The 23,419-nt window shown below is 40.0% G+C and overlaps 1 long non-coding RNA gene across 1 annotated transcript; it reads left to right on the forward strand.

Moving 5' to 3' along the window:
* Nucleotides 1-13,104: 13,104 nt before the first annotated feature.
* LOC125892294 (uncharacterized) lies at nt 13,105-15,120 on the forward strand. Its single transcript, XR_007449725.1, has 4 exons — nt 13,105-13,163; nt 13,531-13,561; nt 14,782-14,942; nt 15,042-15,120. It is a non-coding gene; the product is annotated as an uncharacterized LOC125892294 (long non-coding RNA).
* The last annotated feature ends 8,299 nt before the right edge of the window (nt 15,121-23,419 follow it).

Here is a 23,419-nt window from a genome sequence, read left to right on the forward strand (position 1 = left end):
TACTAATATTTGACAGTGAGATAAAGAATTAGAGCTCGCTCTAGCTTTTGTTCAAGGCAACATTTTTACATAAACTTGCCATTAACAGTCTTGATGCTGCCTGTCAGTCTGATCCTCCACCACTTTATTACAGGATTTTACAGCTGAGAGATTCAATGTGTAAAACTCTTAAAGGACAGGTTCACAAAATTGAAGTCTGTCTTCAAACAACATTCAGGAGCTCATATGAACAGTGAAACAAGTTTTGCCTCCTGTAATCATTCCTGCTGTTCATACTGGACATTAAGAGATCCCCTCATATTGGACTTTCAGTGTAAGTGATGCTGTTGCAACTCATAATGAAATAATTTCAATGTAGCGATAACAGTTTTGTAATAACACTGGTGTCATGTAAGATTAGAAGAGTTTCTTTGCTCTAAGAAACAAGGAGAGTACTCTTTTCTTTAAATGATCACATCATACACTGAATTAATGACATTATTCAACATTTTTCTACTTAGTTTATACATAATCATTTTCCTACATTATTACATTTGGCATAAAACTCTTAATTACTAATTAAGCACTCCGGTTTTCTCACATTATATGCTGAATAGTATTATTGTTATTTTGAGCTGCTACAGCTGGGGAACAAACTCTACAGTCCTCGTTGTGTGTAAAATATATTCAAACATTGATGTGAAGTTAATCTGAGGCTTCATCTGTCTGTGGAGATCTTCCAAAGTTAGAGTCTTCCTCCTTTTGTTACCATCCCTCCACTGCAGCTCAACAGGGAAACACTGTCTGCTCAAACACCATGAGGGAAGTTTATACTGAAAACACTTTATACTTCTACTCTACTACATTTTACAGGAGATATTTACTATAGTTACTATGTAGGATCAGATTTGAATACTTTCAAACCACCTGTCACTGACACACTTATCAAAATGACTTTTACATGAAAGACAGAGAAAAGTGAACTCAAATAGCTGGAACATACTGGGCCAGTCAGTTTCCTTGTATCTGCCATGTTGTTCAGGGTCGTCACGTCCTCCATGTTGTCGACAGTAGCCAGGTCTGTGTAATTCTCTCTGCAGTAACTTTGTGCTTCAGTCCAGTTCTTCCGGTCATAAACAACATGGTACTGACGTTCAGCATGTGATGAGACAGCATACAGCCCTGTAGTGACACACATGCATAGTGATCAGATTCAGGCTATAAATGACTTTTTATATCTCTTCACTTTGTAATGTTTCATTTCAGTGTATTCAGGTGTGTCTTTGGACTAAACTCAAATATATACCAATATATACCATTTTTTAAACACACTTTATAAGCTACTTCTGCTCCATTTCACACTGCAGTACTGTACTTTTTACTGCACTACATTTAGTTGTTTTCAAGATTTTACTCTAGAAACATATGAGAAATGTATATAATACATCATTCTGTGTTAAACAAGGTGTCAGATGTGTCTGAGTTGTTATCAAAGAGACATTTCTCCTCTAAACATATAAAACAGTTGCTGAGCAGAAGAACTATAACCATCTTTGTTTGCTGCTCTTTGTTTAATGTCTGACTTCAGACTTGTGGATGTTGAAACAGCTCATTGTTTCCCATGAACAGCGTACGGTCCCTCAGTATCATTTCACTTCATGCTAATTAGTCACAGGCAATTATTCATTGAATATTAGCATATGCAGCAATTTGAATTGAACTATTTATGGATTTATGGACAAATTTTGTGAATGTTCACTTTTGTCAGAAACATGTTTGATATGATTTTGTTGGACCACAGCGACAGATAAATGCTGACAACAATCTGCAGTGAATGGTCTGATTTCAAAGCAGTCATAGAAGATAAGATAGAACTTAATAATGAAATAATTAAGATGAATTTGTTCTTGGGCTGAATGCTCACATCGACATGCTAACACTCTTTCAATGGCCATGCTAACATGCTAATATTTAGCACAAAGTACAGCTGAGGCTGATGGGATGTTCTGATGGTGTCTGATCATAAATCAAAATATTGGACAAAAGTCAGGAGATCAGAATGATCACAAGTGTTATATACTTTTAAAAAATGTTAACATCAGGTATTTAAGAGTGTTTTAAACATGGAGCACTTATTATTATTCATGTGTGTTCATCGTTGTTGCTGTGAAAACATTCGGCTGAGCCTGAGAGGAAGAAGGGTGTGTCTGTAGAGTTGTGTGAATATTATTAAAATGAGGATGAGTTAGTTTCAGGGGAGCACTCATGTTGTTTTGGGGTTTTCATTTTAAATCTATATGTTGATCAAAACTGATGTTTGGAACATTGTGCAACATGTTTGGGTTCTTTTCAGGACTGACCCAGTAACTGTTTAACACGTAACCAGGACTGGAATGTGACTAAGTATGTGTACAAGTACTGGAGCTGAGGACCAAGTCCAGGTACATGTACTTTACCTGAGTATTACAATTTTCTGTCACTTTAAACTTTTTTAGTATATTATATTTATTCTCAAAAACACAAAGTACACAATCTGTACACGTCGTTTTCCATTTTCTCTGACTCAGTCACTCCTCCGTCCAGTTCTTACCTTCAAATTCCACAAACACAGAACAAATCACACTGCCTCAAATGTTAAGTGGCACATGACAGTACTAAGAACTCAGGGAGTACACAAAATAAATAATTAACATGCACATTACAAAAACAACCAGAAATAAAAAAGAAAAAGATCAACAAGTAGTGGACTAAAAAGGGATCCAAATGTCTCTTTAATTCATCAAAGTTTTGTATAATCAGACTCCAAGTGGATTTAAATTTCTCAGGATGTCTCCACAATGAAAACTTGCTTTTCTCCAGTTTTAGAAAAACACTAGACCCCTCATGCAAGAATCTGGGGGATGACAAGACTTTGATTCCACTAGGATTTTCCTACGTGCCAAAAGTGCTGAGAAAGAAATGATGTTTTTGTGTCTATATTTTAAAGACTGATCTTCGACACCCTGAACACCAAAGATGCACATCCAGGTGTTGGGTTGAAGATTTAGATCGAGTGACTCTGATTAGACTTTGAATATTGTATCCCTGTAATTTGTCACTCGTGGGCACAATGAAAACGTGTGTGCAAGATCTGCTTGTGAATAGTGACGTGTATTTCAGAGTAGTGCAGGCAACGCAGTACTGTTACTTTATACTTCCTCTCCACTCTAGGCAGTAATTCAAATATATAAAAGGGAGATACATTCCCTCCGATATTCAAATATGCTCAAAATGTCCCCCAGTATATTGATAGAAAATGATTAAGAAAAAATATCTATACTACAACAGGCAACCAGGCACCGCTGTCTGAAATAATCATCAGCAGGTGTAATCAGAATAAACTTAACAAAGTGCCATTATTGTTACTACTGGTTCTAATATTACAGTGTGCTGCAGTTCTGCCTGTGGTTTGTCCAAGTGGTGTTGCCACTCCAGCAGCAGCCGTTGCTCGACTGCTGTGGGTACTATCAATGTCAAACACTGTCTCTCTATTTATTCACTTTCAAATGTATTAACATCTGGAAAACTAAAATTTAGTACGAGTGTTATTTTGGCTATATGACTGTGGATTGTTGTAGTTTTTGTTAAGTGTTATTATGTCATAAAAAGGTCATAAAAAGTCACAGTATATCATAAAGAAGTCATTACAAATATCATGGTATTACAGATCATAGAAGTCATTCTGTGTGCTCTTTTCCTGTGCTGTCCTCACTTATATGCTGGCTCCCTGAAATGGCACTCAGTCATCAAAACATTAAGAACAACTGATCAAAGATTTTTGTTTTAAAATGCTCTAAAATGGTCAGTTTAGCTGCTAAGTTTCTGAAAATGTCCCCTCAGACCCCTCTGCAGGGTCGCACAAGATATCTGTTGAAATGATGAGTACAGCCCTGACTCCACTTCATCTCAGAGGTAAATATTGTATTTTTCACGGCACTACATTTTGTCTGACAGATTTAGTTACTTTACAGAAGTTATTCATCCCGTCCGTCCAGTGAAAACCATGTATCTCCTGATGTGTTGATTTTAAATGTTTGTGATAAACTGAAGGATGGAATGTTCCTTATCATATAACTGCAGTGCATCATGATATTGTTCTGATAAGAGCTCTGTAGCCACAACAATATATCAGTGTACTGTAATGAAATACCAGAAAACATATAAAGCACTTGCCTGCCATGATGAGCAGAAGAACTGTGTCCATCTCTGTCTGCTGTTGTTTGCTGCTCTTCCTTTGTCTGAATGCGTGACTTCAGTGTTATAGCTGTTGAAATAGCTCTTTGTTACACCTGAACAGTGCACAATTCCCAGAGATCATGCAAACTGGTTCCAGGCAACAATTATTTGAATATTACGTCTTTATTTAGATGAGTTTATTTTCAGGATCATAGGCCTTTACTTGTTCAGGTGTTGCAAATATGATGATTTGAATTCTCCATCTTTCACAGAGGACACGTGACCTCTGGGTCAGAACACAGGTCAGCTAAGACACGCCCATCAACAACAGAGTGCTGAGTGCCAACTGGTGACGAAGCTGCCAGTTCATCAAGATACGATCTGCTTTTAAGGGCCAGTATCCCATGGTCAGGATGATCTCTGGCTTTCATCAAAGACTCAGAGACAAAGGACAAAGAAGCTGACCTAAAATCTACATTGATTGACATGTTATGCTGAGCTCACACAGTAACAATAGGAAGCTTTGTTTTAACATGGTGGTTTTCATGGAACCAAAACTTCTGTAAAGGAGAGTTTAAAGTAAAGAATCAACCAGAGAGTTTTATTGACTGTCAGGATCCTAGTGTATTTCCATTGTTTTCCCTCCCCTTTGGTTTTTGTCTTGTCTTCCTGTCTTGTGGGTGTGTGTGTCTGTCTGGAGCTGGGCGGAGCTGGAGTCACCACTCACCTGCACACCTGCCAGCCATCAGTAATCAAGCCATCTCCACTCCACTCTGTATGAAAGCCTGGTCCAGTTCAAATCGTCTGCTTACCTGCGTGGTAGTGTGCTTTGGCTCATGATTCTTTGTCTTTTGAACTTTAGTTTTTGGTCATCTGTTAGCTCTCCGGATTTTGACTCTGTTCTCTGCCTCTCAGATTGCTCCTGTCTTGCTGCACTCAGCCTCACCCAGCCTCATACCACCACGTCCATACCCACCTGGATCCTTCTGGACATTCTCTGGACCCCTCAGACTCTGCAACCCCCACCCCACCCCGCTCCAGCTCCGCCCTTCTCTATTTACAATAAAAGACTTTGTTCATCTACCAGCAGCTTTTCTGAGTCTTATGTCTGCACTGTGGGTCCAGGTTTGACACTTCCTTTATGACATTGATGGGAGGGGTTAACATTTCACACCAGTGACCTGATCTCAGATTTGGAAGAGAAACTAATAAGCATAAGATCATTTGATCTCCCATCAAGAGAGAATCATCCCTGAATTGATTCCAAATCTTCCCTGCTGCTTTCCAAACTCTCAGCTGCTCAATGCGGTGCATTAATTCAATGAATTAGTGCAGTGCCCTTTTAAAATGTGTCTGTCCTGAATGGGCTGATTGCTCGGCCTCTGGTACATCATCCAAACCGCCGTTATTGACCAGCGCGCTCCATTATTGGACGGTGCAAGGACACTCACCCTCTTGCGATTGGACTTTGAACTTATCCCACAGTAGTGGTACGGGAGGCACCGTAGTACTACGGTACTCCACCCTGCAACACTAGTGACATCAGCCAATACTGTATGTAGTTTTTAGATGTGAAAAGTTCGAGACCCATGCAAATTAGTTCCGGAACGCACCAGGGCCTTTTCTGAAAAGATCCTGGTATATGTTCCAGTACGTTCCGGCTAAAATTAAGCTCTGCTTGTACATAATAAAAGTCATTACGAACTGTCTGCCTTCCTCTGAGTGTTGCATTTGGGTACTATCACACCCCGTTACTTGTCTATTTGAATTAGTTTGATTGTTTTCTGGTGTCGATCTGCCGGTCTGCTTTAGTTATTTACATTAAATTGGACCAGGCTTTCATACAGAGTGGAGTGGAGATGGCTTGATTACTGATGGCTGGCAGGTGTGCAGGTGAGTGGTGACTCCAGCTCCGCCCAGCTCCAGACAGACACACACATCCACAAGACAGGAAGACAAGACAAAAACCAAAGGGGAGGGAAAACAATGGAAATACACTAGGATCCTGACAGTCAATAAAACTGTCTGGTTGATTCTTTACTTTAAACTCTCCTTTACAGAAGTTTTGGTTCCATGAAAACCACCATGTTAAAACAAAGCTTCCTATTGTTACTGTGTGAGCTCAGCATAACATGTCAGTCAATGTAGATTTTAGGTCAGCTTCTTTGTCCTTTGTCTCTGAGTCTTTGATGAAAGCCAGAGATCATCCTGACCATGGGATACTGGCCCTTAAAAGCAGATCGTATCTTGATGAACTGGCAGCTTCGTCACCAGTTGGCACTCAGCACTCTGTTGTTGATGGGCGTGTCTTAGCTGACCTGTGTTCTGACCCAGAGGTCACGTGTCCTCTGTGAAAGATGGAGAATTCAAATCATCATATTTGCAACACCTGAACAAGTAAAGGCCTATGATCCTGAAAATAAACTCATCTAAATAAAGACGTAACATTCAAATAATTGTTGCCTGGAACCAGTTTGCATGATACCAAGGAACTGTGCACTGTTCAGGTGTAACAAAGAGCTATTTCAACAGCTACGTGACTGAAATCCTGCATTCAAATAAAGAGAGCAGTAAACACCAGTAAACAAAGTGTGCACAGTTCTTACTGCGGGCAGGGGTGTCATGCTGCAGGAGCACACCGAAACCACACACAGAAACAAACAGAATATTCACAGTTAGCTTTATATTTAAAATTCATTTTTTAAGTGCTTAAAGATCCAATCATCACTAGAGCGTATTTCATGTCAGAGAGACAAAAACAAACAGTGACATCATCAGATAGTTAATACTGAAGCGTCAGTGTCAGAACAGCATGTTACTGTTGTAGCTGCTCCAGGTGGAGCCACTTTTAATTACTTTGGTTCAATGTTAGTTTAGTCAAATGGTTCCCAAACAAGGTTCGGGCCCCTCCAAAGGGTCACCAGATAAATCCAAGGGGTTGTTAGATGATTAAATGGTAATGGTAATGGTAAATGGACAGCACTTGTACAGTGTTTCTCTAGTCTTTTGACTAGTTAAAGCACTTTTATACTACCTGTCACATTCACCCATTCACACACAGTCACACACTGGTGGCCGAGGCTACCGCACATGGTGCCACCTGCTACTCAGTAACCATACATACACACTCACACAGCGATGGAACAGCTCATCAGAGCAATTTGGAGTTCAGTATGTTGCCCAAGGATACTTCGATGTGCAGGCTGGAGAAGTCGATGATTGAACCACTGATCTTCAAAGTACTGGACAACGCACTCTACCTCTGAGCCACAGTCAGCCCGATTAAGGGCCCATACACATGCCACGTGTTAAACTGTCTGGAAAACACAAGGTTGGTGCTGGGTGCCTACTCAGTGACAAGTGGTTGGCAGCCGCTGGATCTGATGAATCTTTGGGGGAAGTTGTAGGTCGAAAAGTTTATCTACTTAGCGGTGGCTACTCACTCATAATAAAGGTGGTTTTAGCTGACTGGGAACCTGCAGGCTTCAAACTCCATGGTTTCATTAGTGCTCACCAAAAGAAAAACGACAAAGCCAGTTATCTGAAGAAGTGAATGAGTACATTGCTCGAGGAAAGTGGGTCACCTGTTAAACTGCCCAAGGTGTCAGGGGCCCTCTGAGCCACAGCCTCTGTTTGAAATGCCTGTTAATATTACTTATACCATGGTCTGGGTGAATACTCAATTCTGATTGGCTGCAGGGTGTCTGTTAAAAGGTGTTATAGGACAGCTAAAAAGATGTTCGGGTCAAATTGCCTGATGACAGGTTCTAAATTATTGCGCTGGCTCAACTGCTAGTTTGTAACCATAGCAACGGAGACTCAGAGCAGAGGCAACGGATTACAACGGGCATCATGAGTGATTCTGGCAACAATTAAATCGTAGGCAACTGGACTTTGATTTTGTCTAGAAGACGTTTCTGACTTGGTCAGACTAGTGAGGACTAGTCAGACTGATGCGTTGAGAACTGATGAAGCCGCTTGGATAAGAGGCGAAACGTCTTCTAGACAAAATCAAAGTCCAGTTGCCTACGATTTAATTGTTGCCAGAATGGAACTGACCTGGATAAATGAGAATATCCACAGACTTATCATGAGTGATTTTATCGTTTCATTTAATTTATTTGGTGAATCTGATCATTTTGATGACTGGGATGCAGAAGAAGAGAGGATAGAGAATGAAAAGAAAAGGGAGAAACGGCACAAGGAGTCGCGGGTCTGCACCAATCACAGCCTCCGGAGCACAGCTGTAGGTCGGCTCTCTGACACCGGCCTGGAAACTCGTCACATTATGACCGTCACGGGACATCGGTGTGAGAGCAGCCTGCAGGCTTATTTTTAAAACAGCCTCTGTAATCAAACCTTAACACATGGACTCCCAATACATTTGTAATGTGTTTGTGTGTGTATGTGTGTGTGTGTGTGTGTGTGTGTGTGTGTGTGTGCCTGTGTGCGTGCGGTATTAGCACAGCAGCAACGGTTGCTACCTGCTGGGTGTTCTGCATAAGTGTGAACCCGCCAAATTTGAATTTACGCAGCCGTTATAGTTTATTTTTAGCTGCCTGCAGTTGGTCGGAGTCGCACTCGCAGACACAGACAGAGAGAGAGGTTGAATTGATCGGTAAGTAGCTATATTTAGCACATTACCTTTTATTTCATGTTAGCAATACGTCTCTTTTTAACGTCTACTTTTCCTGTGTACTTTTACTGTGTTCATGATTGTCGTCTGAGAATATCTCCAGCTTTGCTTTTAGTCAGGGCCAATTTCAATGACCGTTATTAGCTAACGTTATTGCACAGCTACGGTTCACTATTTTAATTATTAAACAGTTTTTTTTCCGGTCCGGTTACTACCGTTTACGTCTAGGTCCGGACCAAATTAAATTATGGTTCGTGTTTTTTTTTTCCGGTCATGAACCAGCATTAACGTAACATTATGCTTCTGCCCATCCATGCAGTTCTACTTGTAGTTAACGTTACTAGCTAGCTAGCTAGCTAACATTAGCGTCAAAGTTACTATCAGACAGTTTGCATTCTTTGTGCCATTTTCAACCTGATCTCACAGAAATACGTGAAATGACCACGACCTCTTAACACCGTATTCCGTCCAATAAGAATAAGAATAATAATAACATGATAATTAGGCTGTACTAGATATTTGTTATATTCAAATATTCAGTCCTAAAAACACCGTTTCTAGAGAGTTTGCTAAAATATCTGAAATTAACCATCATCCTTACTTTTTCTTAACATATTTCATCTAGATGCAGTGTGTTTACTAGTTCGACTTTACTAGATATTAGATATATTCAGTAGATCTATCTTTTTACAACTCTATTTTACAACAAGCTGCAAAAAACCTACCGTCCCAAAAATGCTGTTTCTAGCGTATTAGCTAAAATATTGAAAATTAGCCGACATCTTTACTTTTTCTTAACATAGTTCATCTAGGTGCAGTGTGTTTACTAGTTCGGCTTTACTAGATATTAGATATACTGGGTAGATATTAGAACCCTACTTTGCAAATTAGAAGAACTACAACTATGTTGCTGATATGTATCAAATTGCATGGCGTGGTCCCAGGGAATTGTAGTTTTTAAAAATATGTGTTTTTGCTAGATTTGGAAGTTGTAAATACTGAATTGAGAGTACACCGTGGACTTTAAGGGGATGGTAAACACACTTGTGTAATCAGATTTTAAATATCTAATTTCTAAATGGGTGAAAATCAGTTTTATCCATATTTTTTAAATGCTCATAAGTCTGGTGTTTCATTTTTGTAACTTATAGGCTTCAGAAAACATACAAGACACATTTTTAGGAAAAGTCATAGGAAGAGAAGCTTGTAGGTTTTATCTAAACATCTTAACATCTTAATATTTTATGTCATTTATCATAGTTTAGTTCTTAACTCCAGTGTTACCTCAGTGGGAGCCGTGTGCACTGGGGGGCGGCCACTGGTTCTGTGGTGCTGGCCTGGGGTCCGCTCTCCCGTGGTGGAGTGGAGGGTTGCCAGGTTGCAGGGTTGCCGGGGACGGACTGCTCCATGTGATGGTGTTTCCTCTCTGGTTCTTCCATGCTCAGCCTTATTTTTCTCTTCTTATTTATTTATTTATTTATTTATTAGTGGCGTTTGGATTCGGTTACGGCAGACGGACGGCAATCTGAAATGGGATGAAGCCCTCAGACGGTGGACAGTAGCTACAAAACTATGGAGCTATATTTGTGTCTTCATTACATGCGAGAAAATAAATGATATGAGAGGGAAAAAAAATGTTTGAGAGAAAAAAAATATTTGAGAGAAAAAGTTTTCACACTGATAGCAAAAAATAATAATATTTGAGACTAAAAAAGTTTTGAGAGAAAGTATTTTGTCATAGAATATAAAAAAAATAATTTGACATTTAAAAAATGATTTCCAAGAAAAAAACTTTCTCAAAAAACTTTTTTTTACTCTCAAATATTATTTTTTTGCTATCAGTGTGAAAACATTTTCTCTAAAAAAAAAATTGTTACTCTCAAAACATTTTTCTTCTCTCTCTCAAAACCTAATTCTTTGCTCTCGTGTCAGGATTTTGCTCTCACTGTGAAAATAATGTCATGGGCGGGGCCACGTTCCCATTGGCCAGTCTCAATCGAATTGACAGCCGGGTGAGGATCGTCTTGGGAGTCGAATTCAACTCAGTCATTCATCCACTATGGTGGATTCACCGGCATAGATGCGCTGGTTATTTGGGAGCGGAGACTCCAATGTTTGGGTAAGATGGTGACACACACAATTGATGGGTAGCTAGCTGAGCAAGTTGGTTATCAAAATCATTCCTATAATGAATCCTTTCTCTCACCTAATGTTATTTTACGAAGATTGTGCATTAACTGCACTAGCCAGCTAGTGTTAACTTTACATCTAGCTAGGTTATCCTATTAACGTTACTTTACTACGATGCTTTTCTCTTCCAACATTCCATGTGTGGCAGGGTGAGTGCTGCTACACCGCCGCCCTTAATTGGCATCAGCTGGGCCTAATTTCCAGTTGTCGGAGCCTAATTGCGCAGTGGTGGCACCTGCGTTATTTGGTCTTCCCCTCACGAGCGCACTCAGTTCTACCTGGTGTTTACCTGGCGAGGGCTGTGTGGCGTGCTCCGGTTGGCATGCTTTGTGTGTGTAGTGCTCCGGTTTCTGTACCCAAACTTGGGACCCATGAGGTAGGCATGGGTGCTGCAATGTTTGTGTACTGTTAAAGTATATTATGATGTCACAGCTGCCGTGACTCTTCGCTTTACAGCGGTGTTGGCCATTCCTGTTGTGTGCAGCTTCGGAGGGGACTTTGAAAAGCGTGGTGTCTGCTCTTCCTCACTGCGAGACGGTGACTGGGTTTGAGCTGCTCAATTTGTTTTTTTTATTTCTACTTCTGCTTGTTGTGTTAACTTTATGTTAACAGGTTGTCCTGCTCTCTGTCCTGCTGTAGCTGAGGCCACAGCTTGTGGCTTCTTCTCCTCCTCTGCGCACTGTGTGGGGTTGCATGCCGTAGCCTGGTGACGTGGGCCGTCAGCTGGGCATCCCGAAGGACGGCTATCCACGGCCTCCAGCCCTGGTGCGGCCGCTCCATTTTCCACTGCTGTTCTGCCGGTTTTCCACAGACTGATTAAAGCACACTTTAACGTGGCTGTGCATTCATGTGGCTTTTGACCTCTGTGTTATATTTGGAAGTCTGTCTCCTGTCCCCATATTTACCAGTGTACGAATCTGTGTGACCTTCTGTTGTTAAGAGTAGTCAGGTATGAGTGTATTCCCTGGGGTGCAATTCCACAGGTGGCGTTGTTGGTTCATTTCCCTCTCCTCTCCATTTGGCCACACATGCATAACGTTATGTATGCATATCCGCTCCCAAATAACGCAGTGCATCTATGCCGGTGAATCCACCATAGTGGATGAATGATTGAGTTGAATTCAACTCCCAAGACGATCCTCACCTAGCTGTCAATTTGATTGAGACTGGCCAATGGGAACGTGGCCCCGCCCATGACATTATTTTCACAGTGAGAGCAAAATCCTGACACGAGAGCAAAGACATAGGTTTTGAGAGAGAGAAGAAAAATGTTTTGAGAGTAACAATTTTTTTTTTTAGAGAAAATGTTTTCACACTGATAGCAAAAAAATAATATTTGAGAGTAAAAAAAAAAGGTTTTTGAGAAAGTTTTTTTCTTGGAAATCATTTTTAAAATCTCAAATTATTTTATTTATATTCAGACAAAATACTTTCTCTCAAAACTTTTTTAGTCTCAAATATTATTTTTTGCTATCAGTGTGAAAACTTTTCCTCTCAAATATTTTTTTTTCTCTCAAACATTTTTTTCCCCTCTCATATCATTTATTTTCTCGCATGTAATAAAGACACAAATATAGCTCCATACAAAACAGTAGTGGAACGTGCCCCATCCGCCCACAGCACAATGCTCTTAAAGCCCTACGCTATCAAAAGCTGGCAAAATACATTTATTTTATTTTATGGCCTTTATTTATTAGTTATTTTTGCATATTGTTGAGTTATCAAGGACACTTACGCGTTTTGTGTGTGTATACAGGAATGTTAAAGATATCATTGAGGAAAACGAGGTTGACGTGACGTAATTGAATCAGGGAATCCGTGTGTCCACCACGAGAAAGGATCCTAATTGACTTTAAATTGCCATTGTTTCGGTGGTACTGGCACGTAATTTCAACCCATTACATGCTGCCACCACAGAATGCGGTGTTAAGAGGTCGTGGTCATTTCACGTAGTTCTGTGAGATTAGGTTTGCCATTTTCTGCCTGTAGTTTTATTAGGATTTCTAAGGAGGAGACAGGAGAGGAGACAGGAGAGGAGACGGGAGAGGAGACAGGAGAGGAGACGGGATAGGAGACGGGATAGGAGACAGGAGAGGAGGAGAGAGAGGAGCAGCTATATCAGATGATCACTGTGTGTGTTCATGTATGTATGATGCGATGTATGATGTAACAGATGACGGTTTGAGAATAGAGAATAGGCAGAAAAATGAAGCAGTAAAGTTTTTCAAAAATATTATCAGATTGTATCTGGGTGTTTAGAAGCTGTTGTTTGGTATACCCTCTGCTGAATTAGGTTTATTTTATTTATTTATTTATTTTTTAATTGTTTGACAAATGTCATTTTAGTGAAAATATTTCTATGCTTTCTAATTGCAGTCTCAGTATTTTGCATAATCACATATTTTACAAGGGGATTGGACAATGTCAAAGAAATTTAAACACTGTATCCTGTGCTCATTTTAGGTATGTAATGTATTAATAATGTGTCACATCTGTCTTCGGCATCTTAGGAATATTTTACAACAGTCATTCAGTTAGAAGGTGGGTAAAGCACACACACACACACACACACACGCACACACACACACACAGGACACACATTACATGTTTTGTAATTTGTATTATTACACAGCTCTATTAAATGCTGCATTCTGATTGCTCAATCGTATAACAACCTTCTCACTCAACATTATCCTGTACATAGTGCCTAGAATCGCTTTTCATCTGCGTTTTAGATGGCTTACTTGAGATTGTGGAGAAAAAGAAAGCGAGACATGGACCATCTTCTCCAAGATTCTAGCAGTGACAGCAGTGAGGATGGACCTGGCACAGCTAATAGTTTTGACAGGAGTGCATCTGATGGTGATGGTGACAATGTGCCTGGAACTGCATTTGATAGGGATAGTGACAGTGACAATATGCCTGAGAAAAGTAAAAGGCCTAGTTTTGATTTTAACTCAGATGTGGACAATGACTCAGACTCAGAAGAAGAAGAACAAAGAAATGGTGAAGTGACTGTGCCCCTTGAAGATGACCTGAGACAGTGGGCCATAAACAACAGAGAAACACACAATCAGTGAGTTATTAGTAATACTACGCAAGCAGGGGCATCTGTTGCCAGAAGAGAAGGGGATCTCTCACTTGCTTAGTAAAGGGCATGGTGATTCAGTTAATCTTAGCATTAACATCGATGGTATTCCGCTATTCAAAAGCAGTGGTCTGCAGTTCTGGCCTATACTAGCCAAGTTTGGCCATTTTGATCCATTTATAGTTGCTAATTTTATGGTGAGAAAAAGCCTGCCCCCCTTGAGGAGTATCTCAGTGATTTTCTGTCAGAGTACATACACCTGAAAAAGAATGGGATAGAGTACAATGGCCAATTGTATTCTGTCAACATAGAAGCACTAGTGTGTGATGCTCCTGCAAGAGCATACTTGAAATCTATCAAGACTCATACCTCATCTGAGAGTTGTGAAAGGTGCACGGTTAGAGGTCAGTTTAGAGAAAGACGAATCGTTTTTCACACCTCGAACCAGGATTGCACACCTCACACTGACGAAGGCTTCAACAGGCTGGAGTACACCCAACACCAGACAGGCATTAGCCCATTCATCGAAGTAGGGTTTCCATGTGTAACTGGTTTCACTTTAGATTACATGCATATGGTGTGCTTGGGTGTAGTTAGGCACTCTCTCCTCTCTTTCTTCTCTCTCCTCTCTCTTGTCTCCTGTCTCCTCTCCTCTCTCCACTCCTCTATCAAGAATCTCATCATAATGTACACATCCCGGCAGCAGCCCCCTGTGACACTATCGAAATTTCTGCAAGGAAATTTTCAAGTTTTCTTTTGTTCCCAAGAGATGCAGCATTTGGCTTGAGTTGGAGGAAAAGACCTCAAAGACTGTGTCCACAAAGTGTTTGATCGGTAGGCTATGTGCTAACAATCTTTATGCACTGTTTCATCTCTGAAAACAGCTGTTCAAAGTGGACTTAAATTTGCAAAAAATATTTCTCTTTTCTTCAGGCTCTTTACCAATACTCTAATGAGCCGTTTCAATATGAAGGGGAGGGGGAAGAAGGATAAAATGCCTCTTGAAAACACCAAAATATATCAAGCAATACAAGGTAAGTGAATTTGTCTTTAAACTGGACGGACTAATTTTTTCTTCTCCAACAGTAATTGATGCATTTAAACTATTGAACAAGGAGAAATTTAGCACTGGACTTGTAGTATGGAGTTTTTGGAAGTTAGTGAAAATATTGGTGACACTGTGACACAAGACAATAGAACACTTCACAGGGGTGAGCTCAAGCTGTAGAGAAGGTTGTCTTCTTATTGTAAGGTTGGTGGTTCAATCCCTCAGCTCTTCCAGTCTACATGTCGAAGTATCCCTGAGGAAAATACTGACCCTCTAACTGCCCCCAGTTGCTCTGTCGGTATGTGAATATGTAGTTGTAAATCGCTTTGGATAAAAGCATCTGCTAAATGAGGAAAATGAAACACCTTGGTCGTCTTTTATTAAATAGTTTGTAGTCAAGACTGAATTATAATACAAACTCACCTGATCATAAGGACACATTGCCACCACCACCATTGCCTGTCACTTATGGGAGGCCTGGTTGTACACTGCCACTGCACAGTCACACAGTACCACTGCAGAGCTACTATATATCTATCCTGAGTTTTCCATCCCTGAGTAGACATACTAGATTCTAATTAGGAGGCTATTAACCATTTATTTAGGATACACATGAAGTAGATCATAGATAGATAGATAGATAGATAGATAGATAGATAGATAGATAAAACTTAGAGCAGAGGTGTCCAAACTTTTTTCACTGAGGGCTTCATACAAAAAAAATATATGGAAGGCTTGGCCACACTGATATTCCTCCTACTATATCCTACCATAGCTTTGCTAGCTCAAAACAGCAGCTCCCAGATTGTTTCTTACACAGGATGGCGATCCCCTTTCACAGCCCTGTATAAAGGGGGGAAATGGGACAGTTATACTTGAAGCTTGTTATCAAATTTCATTCATGACACGTCATGTTTAAGCACCCATGGCGAAACCTTTTTTGAGCGATTGCTCTTGTTTCGATAGTATGGAGAAGCTGCTTTGACAGCAGCGCCACCTAGTGTTGAAATTAAGTATCATACAGTGAGATAACATATTTTGTCTTCCAACTTTTTCAAGGTCTGTACTCAAAACATTTAAAGAGGGGACTGAGGATGCTGTCCGCAAACATGCTGGGGAACACCTTAAGCATGCTCCATCCAGAAAAACTTATTAAACATACACAAAATAACATTAAACAAACACAACACAATATTAAACATACACAACATTAAACATAGACAAAATAAGTTGAATTTGTGATTTGTGAGAGATCTGAATTTGTGAGAAACAACAAAACAACAAAGTGTATTTTGAATGAAATACGTTGGACTTTTTCATGTAAAAGGGAGACATACACAACGCATTAAATATACACATTACAATACACCCAAGATAATGGTATTTGTATGTTCTCACAATGGAAGACGACAATTGAAGTGTATTTTGAATGCTACTGAATATTTTCATTGGAAAACAAGGTTGTAAATGGACCATAATTTGGCCAATATTTTAAATATTTTTTACATAAAAATTATGTTCAAATTTGGTCCATATAAGACGTCGAGAGGACATCCACACCAACCATTTTTGGACCATATTTTAACCTTGTACAGGGGTCATTATTTATATATATACAGTACAGGCCAAAAGTTTGGACACACCTTCTCATTCAATGCGTTTTCTTCATTTTCATGACTATTTACATTGTAGATTCTCACTGAAGGCATCAAAACTATGAATGAACACATGTGGAGTTATGTACTTAACAAAAAAAGGTGAAATAACTGAAAACATGTTTTATATTCTAGTTTCTTCAAAATAGCCACCCTTTGCTCTGATTACTGCTTTGCACACTCTTGGCATTCTCTCCATGAGCTTCAAGAGGTAGTCACCTGAAATGGTTTCCACTTCACAGGTGTGCCTTATCAGGGTTAATTAGTGGAATTTCTTGCTTTATCAATGGGGTTGGGACCATCAGTTGTGTTGTGCAGAAGTCAGGTTAATACACAGCCGACAGCCCTATTGGACAACTGTTAAAATTCATATTATGGCAAGAACCAATCAGCTAACTAAAGAAAAACGAGTGGCCATCATTACTTTAAGAAATGAAGGTCAGTCAGTCCGGAAAATTGCAAAAACTTTAAATGTGTCCCCAAGTGGAGTCGCAAAATCCATCAAGCGCTTCAACTAAACTGGCACACATGAGGACCGACCCAGGAAAGGAAGACCAAGAGTCACCTCTGCTTCTGAGGATAAGTTCATCCGAGTCACCAGCCTCAGAAATCGCAAGTTAACAGCAGCTCAGATCAGAGACCAGATGAATGCCACACAGAGTTCTAGCAGCAGACCCATCTCTAGAACAACTGTTAAGAGGAGACTGCGCGAATCAGGCCTTCATGGTCAAATAGCTGCTAGGAAACCACTGCTAAGGAGAGGCAACAAGCAGAAGAGATTTGTTTGGGCCAAGAAACACAAGGAATGGACATTAGACCAGTGGAAATCTGTGCTTTGGTCTGACGAGTCCAAATTTGAGATCTTTGGTTCCAACCGCCGTGTCTTTGTGAGACGCAGAAAAGGTGAACGGATGGATTCCACATGCCTGGTTCCCACTGTGAAGCATGGAGGAGGAGGTGTGATGGTGTGGGGGTGTTTTGCTGGTGACACTGTTGGGGATTTATTCAAAATTGAAGGCACACTGAACCAGCATGGCTACCACAGCATCCTGCAGTGACATGCCATCCCATCCGGTTTGCGTTTAGTTGGACGATCATTTATTTTTCAACAGGACAATGACCCCAAACACACCTCCAGGCTGTGTAAGGGCTATTTGACCAAGAAGGAGAGTGATGGAGTGCTGCGGCAGATGACCTGGCCTCCACAGTCACTGGACCTGAACTCAATCGAGATGGTTTGGGGTGAGCTGGACCGCAGAGTGAAGGCAAAGGGGCCAACAAGTGCTAAACACCTCTGGGAACTCCTTCAAGACTGTTGGAAAACCATTTCAGGTGACTACCTCTTGAAGCTCATGGAGAGAATGCCAAGAGTGTGCAAAGCAGCAATCAGAGCAAAGGGTGGCTATTTTGAAGAAACTAGAATATAAAACATGTTTTCAGTTATTTCACCTTTTTTTGTTAAGTACATAACTCCACATGTGTTCATTCATAGTTTTGATGCCTTCAGTGAGAATCTACAATGTAAATAGTCATGAAAATAAAGAAAACGCATGGAATGAGAAGGTGTGTCCAAACTTTTGGCCTGTACTGTATATATATATATCTATATATATAGATATATATATATGTATATATATATATATATATATATATATATATATATATATATATATATATATATATATATATATATATATGTGTATATATATATATATGTGTATATATATATATATATATATGTATGTATATACATATATATATATATATACATATATATATATATATAAATGTGCCATTTCCCATTCTTAATTTTCGAAGTACTGTTTTAAAACTATTTATGACCCTTTTTGGATTAAATAGATCCTTACCTATCAGAAATAGGTGCTGTGCCATCTCAGGCTGTCTTATTTTATACTTTTTTCCACATTTAATCTACATGCATATGTGTGTTTTGTCAACTCTGTTACGATACACCAGTTAACATCTGAAAATGTTTTAAATTCATATTTACAAAAAAAATCTGATATATTATGAAAGATAAATTCACCAAGTGCACAATTTTTTCAATTTCCCTCTCAGCTAGCGATGAAACTTGTAAAAACCACGTATATAATGTAAATACTATTGGTAAGGAAAGTATATTTATATGTACTCGCACAACCATACTTTTGTCAACCCTGTTACATCAACCCTGTTACGTTAGAATGGTAACAGGGTTGACGGTAACCAAGGCTATTCAAAAGAAGGCTGAGACACGGGGTCAAACATGGGGGGATTGCACATGCGCAGTAAAATCTGGTCTGCACTTCCTCAAAGGCTCAGTAGATGGCATGAGCCGCCGTCCAAAAGTCCAAGCAGACCGCACCAAGCCACTCCTTGATCGCCTGAGCGGATCCTGCGTTTGTTATCTAGTGCCCCTGCTGTCACCTTCCCATGTGCAATCCCCCCATGTTTGACCCCGTGTCTCAGCCTTCTCTTCAATAGCCTTGACAGTAACAGGGTTGACGAAAAATGTTCTTGGCAGCCATTACTAGCCATGTGGTGAAGGTCATGAGACCACATGGTGTGCATTCATTAGAGGCCTAAATCATGTTATTTATGTACATTAAAAATTTCTAACAAATATCTTTTTAACGTGTCTTTTTGTGGAAACAGGGCTGACACAATAAACTTGTCCCCCTCTGTCAAACATTATTTAACTCTCAGAAAAATCATGAAAATAAGAGGACACTTATTTGTCTTTTCAACAGCATGTTCACAAAAGGAAGCTGATTTCACTCCCAGGAAATGATGCAACTTTCGGAGCAGTCCATTATCTCAGAAGGGGTGTCTTCATTAAAAGTAACAGGGTTGACAACTACCTGGCGACCTGACTAAATTGACGTTTTTTACAACATTTTACAGATATTAAGAATAAAACCCATTCATGAGTAATGAAAGGTCACTTAAGGCTTTATATATAAGTTTATGTTTTTATGATAGTTTGACTTTTTTGGGCCTTAATAGCTAGCAAAATTAGAACAATCATATTGAGTGACAGGCCATTTTTACAGCTTTTGGGTGATGCTTCATACAAAAAGGTGTTTAAAACTCTTTGAAAACAAAATAAATAAACTTTTACATTGTTTTAATGTTACAAGAGATACCATGGAAAATAAATTCTAAAATGATTGTAGTGTATTTATTGTTTATTGACATTCATAGCACAGTTTTGATCGAGCAAAACACAAAATGGCACGTTTTCGTAGAATGACCCACAGACGTCCTGTAGCCGTCAAAACTAAACGTCCAGAAGATGTCCAAAAAAGACGTTGTAAAAACTTGCACCCGATGGAAACGTCATTTCTACGTCGGACAGTGGCTACGGTTACATGATGGCTTCTCATTCGGAATGAAATGAATATGAATGAAATCATTCGGAATTAAAGTGTTTCCAGGTAGTTTACATGGGAAATATTCATTCTGAATGAGGGTTTACACGGGAGATCAGTTCAATCGCCTTTATTCAGGTCTGCGCAAGGTTTGGGGCAGGGAAGGTTTCTGATTGGATAGGGGGCGGGGCGGATGTTACGTGTTTACGTTTACCGGAAGAAAACACTATAGTCCTCGCTCCGGATAACAAGATGCTTGACGACGCTGTTCTTAGTGCCTTTTTCGGGCGTGTTTTGCTTATATTCTTAAAGCAGCAGTACGACAACAACCTTGTTCTGCTAATGCTTCGTCTGTTGAGGAGGAGAAGGGAGGTAGAAGGTCGAAAAAGGGAGGTAGAAGACCGTGCTGTGGAGAATGGAAACTGGTGAGTGCAACTGGTGAGTGCAACAAAATTTCTAACAAATATCTTTTTAACGTGTCTTTTTGTGGAAACAGGGCTGACACAATAAACTTGTCCCCCTCTGTCAAACATTATTTAACTCTCAGAAAAATCATGAAAATAAGAGGACACTTATTTGTCTTTTCAACAGCATGTTCACAAAAGGAAGCTGATTTCACTCCCAGGAAATGATGCAACTTTCGGAGCAGTCCATTATCTCAGAAGGGGTGTCTTCATTAAAAGTAACAGGGTTGACAACTACCTGGCGACCTGACTAAATTGACGTTTTTTACAACATTTTACAGATATTAAGAATAAAACCCATTCATGAGTAATGAAAGGTCACTTAAGGCTTTATATATAAGTTTATGTTTTTATGATAGTTTGACTTTTTTGGGCCTTAATAGCTAGCAAAATTAGAACAATCATATTGAGTGACAGGCCATTTTTACAGCTTTTGGGTGATGCTTCATACAAAAAGGTGTTTAAAACTCTTTGAAAACAAAATAAATAAACTTTTACATTGTTTTAATGTTACAATAGATACATGGAAAATAAATTCTAAAATGATTGTAGTGTATTTATTGTTTATTGACATTCATAGCACAGTTTTGATCGAGCAAAACACAAAATGGCACGTTTTCGTAGAATGACCCACAGACGTCCTGTAGCCGTCAAAACTAAACGTCCAGAAGATGTCCAAAAAAGACGTTGTAAAAACTTGCACCCGATGGAAACGTCATTTCTACGTCGGACAGTGGCTACGGTTACATGATGGCTTCTCATTCGGAATGAAATGAATATGAATGAAATCATTCGGAATTAAAGTGTTTCCAGGTAGTTTACATGGGAAATATTCATTCTGAATGAGGGTTTACACGGGAGATCAGTTCAATCGCCTTTATTCAGGTCTGCGCAAGGTTTGGGGCAGGGAAGGTTTCTGATTGGATAGGGGGCGGGGCGGATGTTACGTGTTTACGTTTACCGGAAGAAAACACTATAGTCCTCGCTCCGGATAACAAGATGCTTGACGACGCTGTTCTTAGTGCCTTTTTCGGGCGTGTTTTGCTTATATTCTTAAAGCAGCAGTACGACAACAACCTTGTTCTGCTAATGCTTCGTCTGTTGAGGAGGAGAAGGGAGGTAGAAGGTCGAAAAAGGGAGGTAGAAGACCGTGCTGTGGAGAATGGAAACTGGTGAGTGCAACAAGTCCGACTGCTCCAGCTCAGCCTGTTGCTATGCAGCCCGTTGCTATGCGCGCTATATACGTCATCACACCAGAAGGGCAAGGAAACGAGCATGCGCAGAAAGACCGGAATGAATTTAAAGAGGAATGAGTGTATACATGCACACGAAATTCTTTCATTCGGAATGACAAACGGAATAAACCACGCCCTTTAATCGGATTTAATTTTCAATCGTAATGACCAATTTTCAATCGGAATGACCGTTTACATGACCACTTTTAATCCGAATGGCCTTTCATTCCGATTAAAAGTGGAATTAAACTGTCCATGCACTGAATGACGTCTAAAAGACGTTGTCACAACGTCGGCTTGAAGTGCACTTCTTACGTAAGAAGTGCACGGCTTTCTGAAATAATCATCTTCTGAATAACATCACGTAACTTTTAGCCATCATCTCACTTCCCTTCACTGATCAGAGTCGCTATGCTCTCTACGCTGCAGCCACAGCGGGTTTCCATGGCAACGCCTGTCAACTACAGAGATTAAATAGTCCGCTCAACTGTGGCTTGTGAAAAACTCATGATTTTAACTGTAAAACACATTAAAGCATAAATAATTGATTTAATATTTATTTCTTTGATAAGTGACCATGGTATAAGCAGGTTAATGCTCTTCGAGGTGAATGATAATGGACACTTGGCGGAAGCAACCTCCGCGTCGTCCATTAATTCCTGATAATGGACACCTCGAAGGGCATTAACCCTTACTTGTTAAAATTTTAATCAAACAACCACAAAGAGACACAAATTAACACAAGGCTCAACATAACACATCGATTAATGTAAAATTTAATTTTGCATTGAAAAGTCAGCTTCTTTGTCCTTTGTCTCTGAGTCTTTGATGAAAGCCAGAGATCATCCTGGGTCCATGTCATTGGTTCGACAGCCCATTGGTTCGACATCCCATTAGTCCGACTGTCCACGGTGCTGAACGGCTTGCGGCAGGCATATGGTGCGCGGGGACCGGCTTGAGGCGGAGTAGGCTCACGGCTTATGTGTTTGTCACTTCATTTGAACACACACCATGATCTTTTCCTGACCCTAACCAAGTGGTTTTTGTGCCTAAACTTAACCAGACCTTAACCACGGGGCATCATGATGATTTCGGAACGGACTTCGAAACAATGAGTTTAATATGGTCAGAACAATGGGATGTCGAACCAAAGGGGTTTCGAAATAATGGGCAGTTCCCGATCATCCTGACCATGGGATACTGGCCCTTAAAAGCAGATCGTATCTTGATGAACTGGCAGCTTCGTCACCAGTTGGCACACAGCACTCTGTTGTTCATGGGCGTGTCTTAGCTGACCTGTGTTCTGACCCAGAGGTCACGTGTCCTCTGTGAAAGATGGAGAATTCAAATCATCATATTTGCAACACCTGAACAAGTAAAGGCCTATGATCCTGAAAAAATGGTGTAATATTCAAATAATTGTTGCCTGGAACCAGTTTGCATGATACCAAGGAACTGTGCACTGTTCAGGTGTAACAGAGCTATTTCAACAGCTACATGACTGAAGTCACGCATTCAGACAAAGGAAGAGTAGCAAA

This window comes from Epinephelus fuscoguttatus, linkage group LG7 (genome assembly GCF_011397635.1).
Source record: "Epinephelus fuscoguttatus linkage group LG7, E.fuscoguttatus.final_Chr_v1".
Classification (NCBI taxonomy): Eukaryota; Metazoa; Chordata; class Actinopteri; order Perciformes; family Serranidae; genus Epinephelus; species Epinephelus fuscoguttatus.